The sequence below is a fragment of the Aotus nancymaae genome, unplaced genomic scaffold (genome assembly GCF_030222135.1).
Source record: "Aotus nancymaae isolate 86718 unplaced genomic scaffold, 86718_ANA_hifiasm-v0.15.2.pri h1tg000022l_1, whole genome shotgun sequence".
NCBI lineage: Eukaryota > Metazoa > Chordata > Mammalia > Primates > Aotidae > Aotus > Aotus nancymaae.
In genome coordinates, this window is record NW_026988435.1 from 24,105,705 (window position 1) to 24,122,778 (window position 17,074).

Consider the following 17,074-nt stretch of genomic DNA (forward strand, 5'->3'; position numbering starts at 1 on the left):
TAGCAAAATGATATACTGAAATAGAAAAGAAAGATGAATATCTAATATATAAATTTCTTTTTACTTTTACACTCCTAAACTTATTTTAAAAGTGGACAATGACAAAGTCAGGTTTTACATTTTACTTTTTCATGAAACATGATTAGCTATCAAATACATTTGTACTAGTACTGAATTTGAATTTATTAAGCAATTCCATTAAGTATCTTTTCATACGAATATTCAATTCACTGCATAGTTTGTCTTTCTCTATGCAAAATTCTCTGTAGTTAGTAACTTCACCTTCATGTTGATTCCTTATTACAATTATTCCAACATTTATTTTCAGTTTGATTAAAATGTACCTTAAATGCTTCATTCTTTTTTAAATGTAACAAATTTGTACTGCATGTAATATTGAAAAGATTTGCAATTTCAGTAATATTTCAATAATAGTAAAAAAAAATTTGCAAATTTAAATTTAGAAAATTCTAAGCAATAGTAGAACAAATGGTATATAAATAAGAATATTAAAGTGTTAATATGCTTTAAATAGGAAAATGGTAAATTCAAAGCAAGAAGATATCTATTTTGTTTCAGCCATTTTGTAGTTTTTCTTGATAGCAAAGGTTTTCTGATTTCTAAGTTATTTTGTAGAAATTGGAGTAAATGCCACAGAGGAATTTTGGCCTCATAAACTATATCAAACACTGTTTACGGCTCCTGTTTCATTTTTGTACTTCCTAGTCCCTTTAAATACAAAAAAAACATGCCTTGGGGTTTTTCTTAAAATCATTTTGAAAGTGTGTTTTTGTTATGACCCATCAGTATGAAATAAGGTTTTTTGATAACATGATGGCTAAAATAAGTTTTCTTCATTTTTTCATAGATGAATGGCAGGTTGTATATGTGAAGCCTCTCTATGTGTCTTTATGTTAAGAATTCAAACACGTTATTGAGAAATGGTGCTTTAAAATGCAAACATGCAATATAGGTTCAAAAGATCCCTGACCATACAAGGTTATTTAATTATATTTCAAAACTAAATAAAAGATAATTTGCAGTTCAAATTAAACAGAAGCCAAATCAACTGTTAAAATTCTATTTAACTGATCAATTTATTTACATGTTGTAATAAAAACCCAACATTAAACTTAATACATTTATTTTATAGTTTACATGTAACATACAGGTCTCAAACTCTCTTATATTAGGAAGTTCGGATGATTGAAAGTCATGTTCCAGTCTATATCACATAATGTGTCAACAAGTACCACAGTTTTGTAGATTTTGATGCAGTGGTGTGAGATTGCATTTTCCTGTCATTTACTATATATAATTATCAGCCCTAAGTAGCCAGTTGATACTCATGTGGGATCTGGTGGCTATTCTTTCTCTGTTTCTTGCACTGCATGTGGAAAGACATTCTTCTTCAATGCTCATACTTTAAGAGTAATAAGCTCTCTGGAATAACAAAAATCTTTTATTTAAGATTTAAGAAAAAACTATAATAGCATAATTCAGAAGAAACACATTAAACAGGTAATTAGCAATGATGTACTTAAATTTTTGACACTGAAGATTTCTTGATTGTTTTCTTTCTCTTCAGATCTGAGTTTGCCAATTTTTGTTTAGCATTCCTTATCTACTAAGATTCTTATTTCATTTATTACCCATATTTTGGGCCATAAAGCAAGCTTCAACACATTTTTTTTTTAATGAAATCACACAGAATCTGTTCTCTGACATTGATGGAATCAAATTAGAGTTAAATAGCAGAGAAATCGTACAAAATTATCACACTAAGAAATTAAGCAAGATATTTCTAAAAATACAGAGATTTAAAAAGTCTTACAAAGAACAAAAATGTGTTGAGGTAAATGAAAATAAAAATAGAATACACCAACATTTCTGGGCAGGTAAAGCAGTGCTGAGAAGATAATGTATAGCATAAAACGCTTATATCACAAAGGTGGAAAAGTCTCGAATCAATCATCTAAGCTTGCATTTTAAGAAATTAGGGAAAAAATATATACTCAACTTGGCAGGGGAGATACCACAATCACAAAGGTGGTTTTCCCAGGGCAAGGCTTATGCATTGCACTCCACATGTGCTCGCCTCTGCGATTTCCCCATATGTGGAAAACTGGATTGCATATTTCGTGGTAGTGAGGAACTGCATTAGTACTTTCCCTTGGTTTTTTATGTTTTTCATTTTTTTAATAAAAAAAGAGAAAAAAAAGAAGAAAAGCCAAATACAAGCAGAATGAAGGAAATAATAAAGATAAGAACAGAAATAAATGAAATTAAAAAAAGAAAAAAAGAACAGAAAAATCAGTAAAGCAAGAGGTGAATTTTTTAAAAAGATCAATGCAGTTGACAAGATTTTAGCAAAACTCACACAGAATTATATATATTACATATATATATATACATATATATATATATGTATATATATATATATATAAAACAATGTAGACCCAGAAACTCTGAGACAGATCTTTGTTAATTTAGAAAGTTTATTTTGCCAAGGTTGAGGACATGCGCTTGTGACGCAGCTTCAGGAAATGCTGAGGCCATGTGTCCAAGGTGGTCGGGGCACATATTGGTTTTACACTTTTTAAAGAGACATAAGACATCAATCAATATATGTAAGAAGTATGAAAGAAGAATAAGACACCAATTAATACGTGTAGGAAGTACACTGATTCGATCTGGAAAGGCAGGACAACTCAAAGCAATTCAAAACAACTCAATGCAAAGGCAGAAAGAAGCGAGGAGGGTCTTCCAGGTCACAGATAGGTGAGAGACAAATGGTTGCATCTTTTGAGTTTCTGATTAGTCTTTTCAAAGGGGGCAATCATATATTAATTTATCTCAGTGCTCAGAGAGTAAACTTTAAATAGAATGGGAGGCAGCTTTGCCCTAATCAGTTCTCAGCTTGAATTTTCCATTTAGCTTAGTGATTACAGGGGCCCAAAATATCTTGGGGGCCTAAGATATTTTCCTAAGATATACAAAGTATATATATAGATCGATAACACAGATGCAACACACAGTAAACAGAAAGAGAACACTAAGGACAGCTCTACATATATAAATTCAGCCACTGAGATGATAATCAATGTATTAAAAGTACCAAAACTCAACCAATATAAAGTGAATAATTTAAATTCTCTTGTAACTATTAAATAAATTGAATTTGTACTTCAAAATTTTTTCCCAAAATATATCTCCAGTTACTAATGGTTGTACCAGGTAATTATTTTAAAGCTTACAGAAAAATTAACACTGATTTTATCTATACTTCTAGAAAATGAAGAAAGAAAGAATACTTTACAACTCATTTTATGAATCCAGTATTACCCTTATACCAAAATCAAACACATTCAGTACAAAAAAGGAAAACTACAGACCAGACCATCATGAACAGAGGGGCAAACCTCCTTAAGAAAATATATAGCAAATAAAATATAGCAATATATAATATTGATTATAGGCTTTGACCAGGGGCTTTTATTTCAGAGATGCCACATGCTGGTTTAGTATTTAATCTCAGTCAATATAATTCACTTATTAATAAATATAAATAGAAAAAGTACATTACATTAACTGAAAAAAATTAGAAATAGAGGAAAACCTCCTCAACTTGATAAAAGACATATAGAAAACCTACAGCTATTATATTTAATGATTAATAATTGTATGTTTTCTTCTTAAATCAAGAACCAGGCAAGGATATCTGTTATCAGTTCTCTTATTCAAAATAGTCCTGACATAGTATTTTTCCCATAGATGATTGAACATAAAAAAAATAAAAATGCCCTATTTGGTAATGCCATGATTTTATATGTATAATATACCAAGGAATGCACAAAAATTTCAATAAATTATAAGTAAAATTACTAAATTAACATAGGTTCAGATTCTGATATGAGAAGGATTTGGTTGAGATTAACAACTGTGTACAGTAACACAAAAGTAAGAAAAAGCTATTGTGATGATCCTGAACTTAAAGAAAATCAAGAAATTGCTTATAGGCACTTAGTCATTTCCCCTCCCCACCACACACACACACACACACACACACACACACACACACACACACATATCAAATGACAGTGGAAGATTCAGAATGTAGATTTTAAAAAGAAAACCAAAACAGAAAAAAGATTGCACAGGTTGCAATGTGTAAATGATGCCAAAATTACTATAGAAAGTTTGGAGATTACTACATGGAAAGATGCAAAAAAAAATTCTCAAAATACCCAACAAAAACACCTTTCCAAGATGACAGGGACCCACACTGGGAAGAAATATCTGTAGAGAATAGACTGTACATTAAACTGAATATAAATATTGGAAATAAGAGAGAAAACATGCAGATATAGTGGTTGAGTTGTCTAGAGATTTATATCTCCAAGTAACTACACAGAGAGGTTTTATACATATGTACATAGAAACAACTAGATATTTTCTATAGGGAACCTATGATAAATTAAAGGCTCAGGTAGAGTAAACATAAAAAGGTAGAGAAAGATACACCACCATAATATTAATAAAAATAATCCTGGAATTGCTTTCTTAAATTCAGACACAGTAGAGTTTATAATAAGAAAAATATCAATGACAAAGGGATATGTTATATCATGATAGAGAGTCAATTTTTCAAGAACACTGTAAAAAATCCTGAAGGTATATGTACCTAACAACAGAGTATCAAATTACATGAGATAGAAACTGATAAAACTACAATGAGAAACTGACAAATTAACTATCATTATTTGAGACTTCAATACTTCTCTCAGTAACTGATTGATTAAGCAGGTACAAAATAAGAATAGTAGTTGATCTGAACAGCATCATCAATTAACTTCATCTAACTGACATTGATAAGAATATTTCACCCAATGGCAATAACATACACATCCTTCTCAATTTCACATGGAAGAATCACCAAGATAAACCATATTGTGGACCACAAAACACACCTAAAACAATATTCATGATGAATATTGATGCAAAAATCTTCAATAAAATAATGGCAAACTGAATCCAACAGCACATCAAAAAGCTTACCCATCACGATCAAGTTGACTTCATCCCAGGGATGCAAGGCTAGTTCAACATCTGCAAATCTGTAAATGTAATCCATCACATAAACAGAACCAAAGACAAAAGCCACATGATTATCTCAATAGAGGCAGAGAAGGCCTTTGACAATATTCAACAGCGCTTTATGCTAAAAACTCAATAAACTAGGCATCAATGGATCATATCTCAAAATAATATGAGCTATTTAAGACAAACCCACAATCGATATCATACTGAATGGGCAAAATCTGGAAGCATTCTCGTTGAAAACTCTCACAAGACAAGGATGCCTTCTCTCACCACTCCTATTCAACATAGTATTGAAAGTTCTGGCTAGGGTAGTCATGCAAGAGAATGAGATAAAGGGTACTGAAATAGGAAAAGAGGACATCAAATTGTCCCTATTAGCAGATGACATGATTATATATTTAGAAAACCCCATTGACTCAGCCCAAAATCTCCTTAAACAGATAAGCAACTTCAGCAAAGTCTCAGGATACAAAATCAATGTGCAAAACTCGCAAACATTACTATATACCAATAATAGACAAACACAGAGCCAAATCATGAGTGAACATCCATTCAAAATTGCTACAAAGAGAATAAAATACCTAGGAATGCAATTAATGAGGGATGTGATGAACTTCTTCAAGGAGAACGACAAACCACTGCTGAAGAAATAAGAGATGACACAAACAGATGGAAAAAATTTTCATGCTCATGGTTAGGAAGAATCAATGTTGTGAAAATGGGCATATTGCTCAAAGTAATTTATACATTCAATGCTATCCCCATCAAGCTACCAATGACTTTCTTCACATAATTGGAAAAAAACACCTTAAACTTCATAGGGAACCAAAAAAGATCCCACATAGCCACGACAATCCTAAGAAAAAAAAAAGCTGGAGGTATCATGCTACCTGACCTCAAACTATATTACAAGGTTATTGTAATCAAAACAGCATGGTACTGGTACCAAAACAGAGATACAGACCAATGGAACACAACAGAGGCCTCAGAAAGAACACCACACAACTACAACCATCTGATCTTGGACAAACCTGACAAAAATAAGCACTGGGGAAAGGATTTTCTATTTAATAAATGGTGTTGTGAAAACTGGCTGTCCATGTGCAGAAAGCAGAAACTGGACCCCTTCCTTATATCTTATACAAAATTTACTCCAGATGGATTAAAGATTTAAACATGAGGCCTAACACCATAAAAACTCTAGAAGAAAACCTAGGCAATATGAATCAGGATACAGGCACAGGCAAGGACTTAATGACTAAAACACCAAAAACAATGGCAACAAAAGCCAAAATAGATAAATGGGATCTAAGTAAACTTAAGAGCTTCTGAAGAGCAGAAGAAACTATCTATAGAGTGTACTGGCAACCAACAGAATGGGAAAAAAAATTTTGTAATCTACCCAAAGGGCTACTATCCAGAATCTGTGGAGAACTTAAATTTACAAGAAAAAAAAAAAACCCTATCAAAAAGTGGGCGAATGATATGAACACTTTTCAAAAGAACACATTTATGCAACCAACAAAAATATGAGAGAAAGCTCATCATCACTGCTCATTAGAGAAGTGCAAATCAAAACCACATTGAGATACCAACTCACTCCAGTTAGAATGGCAATCATTAAAAAATCAGGAGACAACAGAACTAAAGCCAAACACTGCATGTTCTCACTCAGGTGGGTGTTGAACAATGAGAACACCTGGATTCAGGGAGAGGGGCATCACACACTGGGGGCAGTTAGGGGGTAGGGGAGAGACAGCAGAGGGTGGGGAGAGTGGAGAGGGATAACATGGGGAGATATGCCAGATATAGTATGCACCTAAAGTAAAATAAAATAAAATAAAATAAAATCAGGAGACAACAGATGCCAGAGAGGATGTGGAGAAATAGGAATGCTTTTACACTGTTGGTGGAAGTGTAAATTAATTCAACCATTGTGGAAGACAGTGTGGTGATTCTTCAAGGATCTAGAACTAGAAATATAATTTGACCCAGCAATCCCATTACTGGGTATAAACCCAAAGGATTATAAATCATTCTATTATAAAGACTCATGCACAAGTATGTTTATTGTGTCACTGTTTACAATAGCAAAGACTTGGAACTAATCCAAATGCCCATCAATGATAGACTGGATAAAGAAAATGTGGCACATATACACCATGGAATACTATGTAGCCATAAAAAAGGGTAAGTTCATGTCCTTTGTGGGATCAGGGATGAAACTGGAAACCATCATTCTCAGCAAACTGACACAAGAATAGAAAACCAAACACCACATGTTCTCATTCATAAGTGGGTGTTAAACAATGAGAACACATGGACACAGCGTGGGGAACATCATACACCAAGACCTGGGAGCTAGGAGGATAGGGGAGGAATATCAGGGGTTGTGGGGAATGGGGAGGGATAGCATTAGGAGAAATACCTAATGTAGATGACGGGGGGATGGATGCAGCAAACGACCATGGCATGTGTATACGTATGTAACAATCCTGCACAGTCTGCACATGTACCCCAGAGTTTAAAGTATAATAATAATAATAACAACAAACATACCAAAGAATGAAAATTATGCAATGTATGTTCTGAGACCAAAATGGAATTGAACTAATCAATTACAGAAAGATAGCTGGAAAATCACCAAATATTTGGAAATTAAAGAACACACTCCTATATAATACATGGACCAAAAAAGTCTGGAGACAAATTTTAAAATATTTTAAACTAATCAAAAATAATAACACAACTTATCAAAACTTCTAAGATTTAGCAAAAGCAGTGCTTAGGGAGAAATTTATAGCATTACATGCATGTAGTACAAAAGATGAAGTATTGAAAATCAGTCATCTATACTTCCACTTTGGGAATGGAGAGAAAGGAGCAATTTAACTCTAAACAAGCAAAATGAAAGAAATAATAAAACATAAAGATCAAAAGTGGGATATACCTTCTCTAACCTCGGCCAATACAATGTAGCTTCTCACAATTTTGAAACTGGGGCTAAAAGAGTCAGACACTTTTGTTTGTCCTTTAGCTAAAAGAACTAAAGAAAAATTACATAGCAGTGCATGGAAAATCACAGAACCTCTGTGTAAAAGCTGAAAAATACTTCAGGGATTTGGAGATGAAAACTAGTGAAGTCCCTGGTCCCAGTTTCAATCCGATTTTGAAGTTTTATTGCAAATCTCCTCTTGGATTCCATGAGATTCCCTTTTAAAACACTGTGAAAATTGTGCTTAAATTAGTTTAAGGTTGTATTACTTGTAAACAAGGAGTGAAATATCTAACACAAACAGCTAAGCCACAAAGACATTTAAAAAAAGAATCATCTTGAACCTTGTCCTGTCTCCTCCTCCTCCTCCTCCTCCTCTCCCTTCTTCTTCACAATAACCAAGGATATGAATGGCTTTAGGCTATTTAGCATCACTATTTTAAAACAAATGCTAATATTATCTTTCTTTAAAAAATTTTTAGTTGGAAAGTAGAAGCTTACATTTGGATGCATCTATCTGTTCTGTGAAATTCTTTATTAACTGAACAATATGGATCAAATTTAGTTATATGAGAGTTACCATGATGTAACCATTAAGGAATATGATGATACTTAAAAAAATATTGCACTAGAAATTGAGTGACCTATTCTAAACATAATACACTCTATATTGTGAATTCAAGAAACTGTTTTTTTTTTTTAAGATGGAATCTTGCTTTGTTGCCAGGCTGGAGTGCAGTGGCGCCATCCTGGCTCACTGCAACCTCCGCCTCTGCGTTCAAGCAATTCTCCTGCCTCAGCCTCCCAAGTAGCTGGGATTACAGGCGTCCGCCATCACTCCTGCCCTGCCAGGCTAATTTTTGTATTTTTATTAGAGTCGGAGTTTCACCATGCTGGCCAGGTTGATCTTGAAATCTTGACCTCAAGCGATCTACCTGCCTAGGCTTCTCAGAGTGATGGGATTACAGGAGTCATCCACCGCGCACGGCCTCAAGAGGCTTTTAAGCAGGATATAACTTCAACTCATTTCTTGGTACCAATCTTTATTAATTTTTATTTTGTCGTGATCTTTTCTCAAATCATATATATCAATATATGAATAAGCAAATAAAATGCATATGTATGTTTATGTATCTTTGCTATTTTACTACTCTTTTTTTAACTTAGTCATTTATATCCTCTGAAATTACAAAGTTGAGAACTTTTGAAAAACAAATCCATACCAGTATCATTGCTTAAGCCAAGTACATAGTACAATAGAGACTAAGGACAACTTATATCTTGAAATAACACCTTTGACTAAGTGTACAGAGATTCAGAACCTTATGATAAAAGTCATTAGCGTGATACAGATTCTTGATTACTTTTGTTTAAAAAAAGCTTTGAGATTATCTTGCTTAGTGTTTTGGCCAACTCTTTTGATTAGTTCGGAGTTAATCAGTTCCTATCTTCATTCTTTTAGTAAAGTAAAATGTGTTTTGAAGTTCCTTTTTTACCAAGGGCATTGGTATCAATGGCAGTTCATTTTCTCCTGGGAAGCTATTGCAATTTTGCTGTGCTAAATGTTTGCACTAAGCACTTAGTGAAGGCTGAGGTCACCTCTCTTGTTAAAGAAGAAAAATTGTAACCCTTTAACTCAAAGTTTTCCAAAGTGCAGTGTAAATTGTAATTACCTCCTGGAATTAATTTTTTTATGATATAGCTGTAAATTTTATCTTTACTGTTCTCTATTTTCACTGTGTGGTTAGATAAATATTAATCTGAAGCAGTATGTTATGACCCAGAAACATTCATTTTATTCCATTATGCCAAATGCCTCACAATACATAGTGATACAGTAAGAGAAATCACTTTTTCTTCAGTTGTGCTAAAACAATGCCATGTTTCAATTAAGCACATCTTATATGAAAGTAATGAGGAAGTCATTGCCAGGGTTTGGGTTTTCACTAATCGATTTTTTAAAATTAGTATGTGGGTAATTAATACTATTGTTGATAGTTCTTAATAGCAGTGTTGCTATGATAAATGTTTGAAATGTTCATTTGTACTTACTATGAAATCTATAGTCTGCTACTGTTCGGCATGCATTGTAGTAACCTTTTATATTTGCTCATATGACATTTGCTGATTTGATCATAGAACTCTTGCCTCTTAGAGAATGCTTTCAATTTCTAAAGTAAAAATAATTAACAAACATTTGTATGTAGTAATGATTAAATGAGGTACTATGAAATAACTTTTCTATGCAGAAAATCGTTGATATGTTAGCTCTAGTGGCTTTTTCTTTAGCACCTACATACAATCAGAAATGCAAATATTTAGACTGTTCTTGGGCAAGAAAAATATTTTTGTAAGGTATATTCTCTAGAATTAGAAAATAAAAATGTGAATTCTTTCTGAGAGTTGAAGTTTTAAATTAATATATTTAGTCATATTAAAAATATATATGTTTTAAAATAAAACAATTTCCAGGCAACTATCCTGGGTCCTAGGCTGAAACAAATAACATATATAAAATAGAAACGTATCGTGGAGTAGGGGAACTATTCAATCAGAAAAATCATGAAAAAGAACAAGCATTGTTAATATTCACGTAAGAGGATAATTTTTTAAAAGGATAATTCAATCTATGGACTGAAACAAATTGGAGTCACTAGCTGGCCATTCCCTATGAAGGATACACATGCATTTATGTGACTTAGCCTCTGCTGCTAAATATGAAAACAGGCTAACTCAATTTGCTTACATACATACATACCAAGCAACTTATTGCACCTTTTAGGAAGAGGATGAACTAGTCATATACATGTGAAAGTGGCTGTGCCAGTGAACTTTACTTCTCACAGTAAAAATATTTTTTTTAAAAAAAGCATTCTGATATCACTGAGTTTTGATTTTGCCTCTTAAAAATGATCATGACACTTTTAGTGCTGTTAAAAAGTTAGGACTGATGGCAAGAATACGGACTGTGGTAAATTTGTTAAAATAATGACAGTGCTACTGTGGGGCTTCTTGAAAATCATGTCACAGATATAAAGAAAGGTAATCATAGGTACCTACGAACACATGGTCCGTGACAAAAATACACCTATAGTTACTCTCACATGCAACAATTGTGAAAACACAGAAAAATATTTTTAAGACAGAAAGAAAAAAAGCAATATGAACAAAGTGATAAGCAGATATTGTTACCTCAGTAGTCCTAATATGATTTGTAGATATCTGCAATGTATTAGCTCTTAGTGGCTTAGTTACAGGGTGACAAGGCCTAAACTTCACACAAGCTTGTGCGTTGAAAATCAGACAGTTTCATAAAAATTGAGATCTTGAAATCTATTTCCTCAGCCAGGGTCAAAATAGAAAATAAAGTGGCTCATTCAGCAGAGGGGGATGATAGGGACAATACTCACAAAATGTCTCTCAAAAACAATTTTTAAAGGACGTCCTTTAGTGAAAAAGATTATCTCAAAGGAGGATACCGAATTGAACAATAAACACTACTGAGAAGAAAAATTGAAAACCATGTGAAGAAATCCAGAGGCTGACCATTTCAAATATTAATACTGCATTACTATTTACTTACAGACAGTAAAAATAAAATGGAAGTTAAAAAAATTAATAACTCTCTTGAAGGTATGAGTGTGGTGCCTGATATACTCTGTCAGGTTTTTTTTTCTTTCTTTCATCCTATGAGAAATGGACAAAGATATGTTTTAATTTTAGATTTTGTAATATTAGGCATTAGTTTTATATTTTGGGTTACCACTAAAAAAATTAGAAATGGAGTATATATTCTTTCCAAACAAATGAAAAAGAAAAATCATTTTGAAAACAAACCAACCCAAATAAGACAAAACAAAACAAAAACGCTCAATCAAAAAGAAGGCAGGAGAGGAGGAAATAAGAAAGGAACATAGTGATTTTCTTAGGTCCAGTTCCACAGAAGCAGATCCTATGATGAATATTCCTGCGTAAGTGATTTTCTAAAAATCAAGGGAATCCCGTAAATAAGTAGGGGAAGCAAGATAGAAAAAGGAAGGAAACCAAGAAAGGATCTAATTTCAAGGAAAGTCTTATTAAGGGTATCTTCAATGTAATCTTTCATAAGAGCTCTGGGGTTGTACGTTACATTTCAGAAATTCCCAGGTGCTCTGAGCTCTGCAACACCAAGCAGTGTGTGCTCCAATGGCCTGAGCATAGTCCTCCAAACATAGTCCTTCAAACAAGCTGCTGATACAAGCTATTGCTAAATCCAAGGGAAAACAGAAGTGCTAAAAAGGATCTAAGGGAATCTACACAAGGTCCAACCATCATCTGCAGAGACATACAAGGAAAGTGCAACGTAAGATGTTTAAATATTTTAAGTACAGCAATAATCATAAAAATATAAATGGACCTAATTATCCAGTGAAAAGCAGAAGTTGCAAAATTGGGTTTAAATACAAATCTATCTTGGGTTTAATATAAATATATATTCGATTTACAAGAGATTCACATAAAATATAAGGATGCAGAAAGATTGAAAGTAAAAATAAAATATAAAATAAAATCAGGAAAATACTAAGAAGTTTAATATAGCTGTTAATATTAGATGAAATTTACTGAAACCAGGTGTATTACTGAGGATAAATACAGTCCTCAGATAATTCAATTAACTAAATGTTAAATATAACAAAAAAAAATTTATTATTGTTAAATGTGCTCAAAAATATATACAACTAGTGACAGGACATATAAAAATTTACAAACTCCCCTTAATAGAAAATTTCTTTTATATAAATTTTAATAGTATAAAATATGCGTATTTAAAAAGTATACAAATTTCAAGTTTACATTGTAATGAATTGGCACTAAATAAACACTGCCAGGTAGAACAAGGATATGATTTCATGCAAAGCTCTAGGTAAAAAAATAGAACATCATGAATATCCCAGAGGCACTCTCCTTTATCTCCCAGAAATATCCCCCCCAATCATTTAACTGTTATATTGACATGGCACCATTGGTTCACATCACTTATCTTACATTTTTTGAATAAAAAGATACTCTGCATACCATTATTTTGTTTGGCTTATTATATTCAATAATCTTTGGGATTAATCCATGTTGTAGAGTGTACAAGTTTTATTGTTCTCAGTGTTGTATAATATTCTGCTATATAAATAGAGCATTTATCCATTGAATTTATCCAATGAATGAAAAATGGATATTTCTAGTGTTTTTCTATTACTCCAGTATGAATAAAGTTGCTATAATCACATTTGTACATAACTGTAAAACTAATATACAGGCATGCATTGCTATATTATAGGATGTGTGTAGCTTGACCTTTAGTAGATATCATTAAGCAGTTTTGAAAATTAAAATTTCCAGCAGCATTGTATGAGAATTCCCTTTGCTTCATATCCCTACAAACACTTAGCATTGTAAACCATTTTATATTTAATCATTCTGGTTGCCATGAAGTTATATCACATTGAGGTTTTATTTGGCAGTTACTACCTATTAAAGAGGTAAGCACTTCTTATATGTTTATTATTTTAGATATCTTTTTCTCGGGGGAGGAAACGCCATTCAAAGGTTTTGCACATTTCCTAATTCTCTATTTTCCTTGTTGAATTTTAGAGTTGTTACACATTTTGGATAATGGAGATTGATTGTATATGTCAAAGATAACTTTTACCATTTTGTTCATAGCTTTTGTCATCCCCTTAAAAAATGTGTTTCATGAAGACACTCTTAAATTTAATTATTCAATTTATCAATTTGTTTTATTCATAATTTTTTACTTCTCATAGTTTAAGAAGATAGTCTAAGCTTTCTGTTAGAAGGTGTACAATTTTAAAGTTAATATTTTGATAAATATTTAATTAAATTATTCAATTAATTAAGTTTTTTAAGACACAGGTTCTTGCTGTGTTAGCCAGGCTAGAGTGCAATGGTGCAATCCTAGCTCACTGCAGCCTCAAACTCCTGGGCTGAAGTTATCCTCCCACACCAGCCTCCTAAGTGGCCTGGATTACAGTTTCATTCCACCATGTCCAACTAATGTTTTTCCATATTTTTTTAGAAACAGGGTCTTCCTATGTTGCCCATGCTGGACTCCAACTCATAGCCTCAAGAGATCCTCCTGCCTCAGTCTCCCAAGTGTTGGGATTACAGGTGTGAGTCCCTGTGCCTGGCCACAATATGTATTTTGTACTCATTTCAGTTAGAACGGATTTCTTTTTGTAGGAGGAGTAAATGTTGTTTTATTAATTGAGAAATTTGCCTGACTCTTTCCCCACTGAACTGTAATGTCAACTTTGTTATAACCCAAGTGTTCATGCATGTGTGTTTCTGTTTCTAAGCTTTATTCTATTCCATTTAGTTATTAGTTTACCATTCCATGAGTTCATGAGTAGCACATTGCTATTACAGCTATGGCTATTTACTATTAATATCTGGTATCTTCTAACCTTTTCTACTTCAAAAACTGGTTCATCTGGTCTATTATTTCCCTTTGCATTTTCACATACAATTTTGCATCAGCTTGTCCATTTCCTCCAAAATAACTACTTAGATTCTGATTGGCTTATATTAAGGGTCTACATCTCTGTTTGTAAAATATATATATATATATACACACACACACACACACACACACATTTTAAAGTTGAATTTCTTTAATTCATGAATATTGTCTGTTCCTTTATCATTTAGACATCCTTTAATTTCTTTATTTTTAAAAATATCTTCATAGTGGAAGTATTGCACAATTTTCATTAAATTTATGAGTATTGATTTTTATGCTACTTCAAATGGCATTGTTTTTACATTTTAAGTTTTTAATGCTATATAGAATATTATGTATTTTTTAAATGTTGGCCATATCTCAGAGAACTCCTTAAATTCACCTGTTTTTAATTGTGTATGTATTGTTTTGTTGTGTGTTTTTTTTTTTGTATCTATACATTCACAATCATGTTGCATTAAATTATAATAGTTTTAGTACTTCTTTTGCATTCCTTTTATTGTTATTTTATTTTCTGGTTTTATACTTCTTAGTAAAACCTAGAATAAAATATTGAATAAAGATAGAAATTACAAGTATTTTATTTCATTTCTATCATTTAGAGTAATATTTTTAATAATTCATTATCAAGAATGATGTTTTTGCCAGATTTTTTGTGATTACTTTACACGAGATTTAGAAAATTTCTCACAGCCAAAGAAGTTCTATGAGGGATGTTTACAGCATTGAATGCCTACATCAAAAAAGAATAAAATCTCAAATAAGCAGCCTAACCATTACACCTTCAAGGATTAGTAAAACAAGGACAAACTAAATCAAAAGTTAGTAAGAGAAAGAAAATAACAAACATCAGAGCATAAATTTAAAAAATAGACTAGAAAAATAATAGAAAATATAAAGTAAGAATTGCTTTTTTGAAAAGTTAAACAAAATGACAAACCTTTAGCTAGGCTAACTAAAAAGGAAAAAAGACTCAAATAAATAAAATGAAATACAAAACATGAGACATGATAATTGGTAATGCAGAAGGACAGAGAATTATAAGACTATTATTAATAATTGTGTGCCAACAAACTGCATAACCTAGATTAAATGGATAAATTTCTAGACACGTGCAACCTAATGAAACTGAATCATGAAGAAATTAAAAAATCTTAACAGATCAATAATGAGTAAGGAAATTAAATTAGTAATAAAATATCTCCCCCTCCCAGAAAATTTCAGGACCAGATGGCTTCATTGGCTGAATTCTCTAGAACATTTAAAAACAAACAAACAAACAATATGAATCTTTCTCAAATTCTTCAAAATTATTAAATGAAACATATAGAAACTATTATTACAAGGCCAGCAGTATCCTGATACCAAAGTCTGATAAGGACACTACACAAAAAGAAAAGTATAGGTTAATATTACCGATGAACATAGATGCAAAAATCCTCCACAAAATACCAGCAAACCATATTCAACAGTACATTTCAAGAATCATTCATCATAATAAAGTGGGATTTAGCCCTGGATCAAAGACAGTTCAAAATAAGCAGATCAATTAACCACCACATTAACAGGATAAAGAACAAAGCCTATATGATTTTTGCAACAGATAGAAAAAAAAGTACTTGACAAAATTTAATATTTTTCATCATAAAACCTCTCAACAAAATAGCCTTAGAAGGAATGGTGCTAAACACAGTAAGTATCGTGACAAAGCCACAGCTAACATCGTACTTAACATTCAGTATATATACACTTAATAATTAATTAATTGCTTGGTTCCTTGTGAAATTGAACTTGGACCTTGTTAAAGTATATCATACATACTTAGTAAATAATTAAGTATATAGATACTTAATAACTACTTAAATGTTTAATTCCTTGTGAAATTGAACTTGGACCTTGTCACTGACTGGTTCTGTGATATTAGGTATTCCCTCACTGCCAGTTTTCTTATTTTTAAAATAAAGATCACAACTATACTCATATCAAATGCCTGGAGTGAATATTAAATGAGAAAGCTATCTATCTATCTATCTATCTATCTATCTATCTATCTATCTATCTAATCACATTTAGTACACACTTTTTGTTTCCTGTACTTGGTAGCACATTTTCCTATGGTTTTCTGTATGTCAAATAATTAGCATCTTCAGTTAGAGTATGCTCATTGTTCTTTGTCTTATGAACCATTTAGTCTAATTGTCATCACAGTATCTGAACTAGAGGCCAAATATCTCAATAAAAAAAACTTTCTTCTAAAAGATGAGCTTGTAAACCATGATACTACTTTCTAGACTTTGTTTGCCAAAGTTGTAAATCAAGGAAAGAGATTAAAAAACTACTGTGAGATTGTGAGCAAGCAGTAAGTGAGTGGATATTGTGATGGTCCAGTGCATTTCTCTAACTGCTGATATCTTGCTAATTATTGGTCTGAGTATCTGTAGGCACTAGATAAGTGTCAATCA

At 32.1% G+C, this 17,074-nt stretch overlaps 1 non-coding gene across 1 annotated transcript; it reads left to right on the forward strand.

The window, feature by feature from the left end:
- Positions 1 to 2,011: 2,011 nt before the first annotated feature.
- LOC135276455 (U1 spliceosomal RNA) lies at positions 2,012 to 2,176 on the forward strand. The gene has a single exon (XR_010343996.1). It is a non-coding gene; the product is annotated as a U1 spliceosomal RNA (small nuclear RNA).
- The last annotated feature ends 14,898 nt before the right edge of the window (positions 2,177 to 17,074 follow it).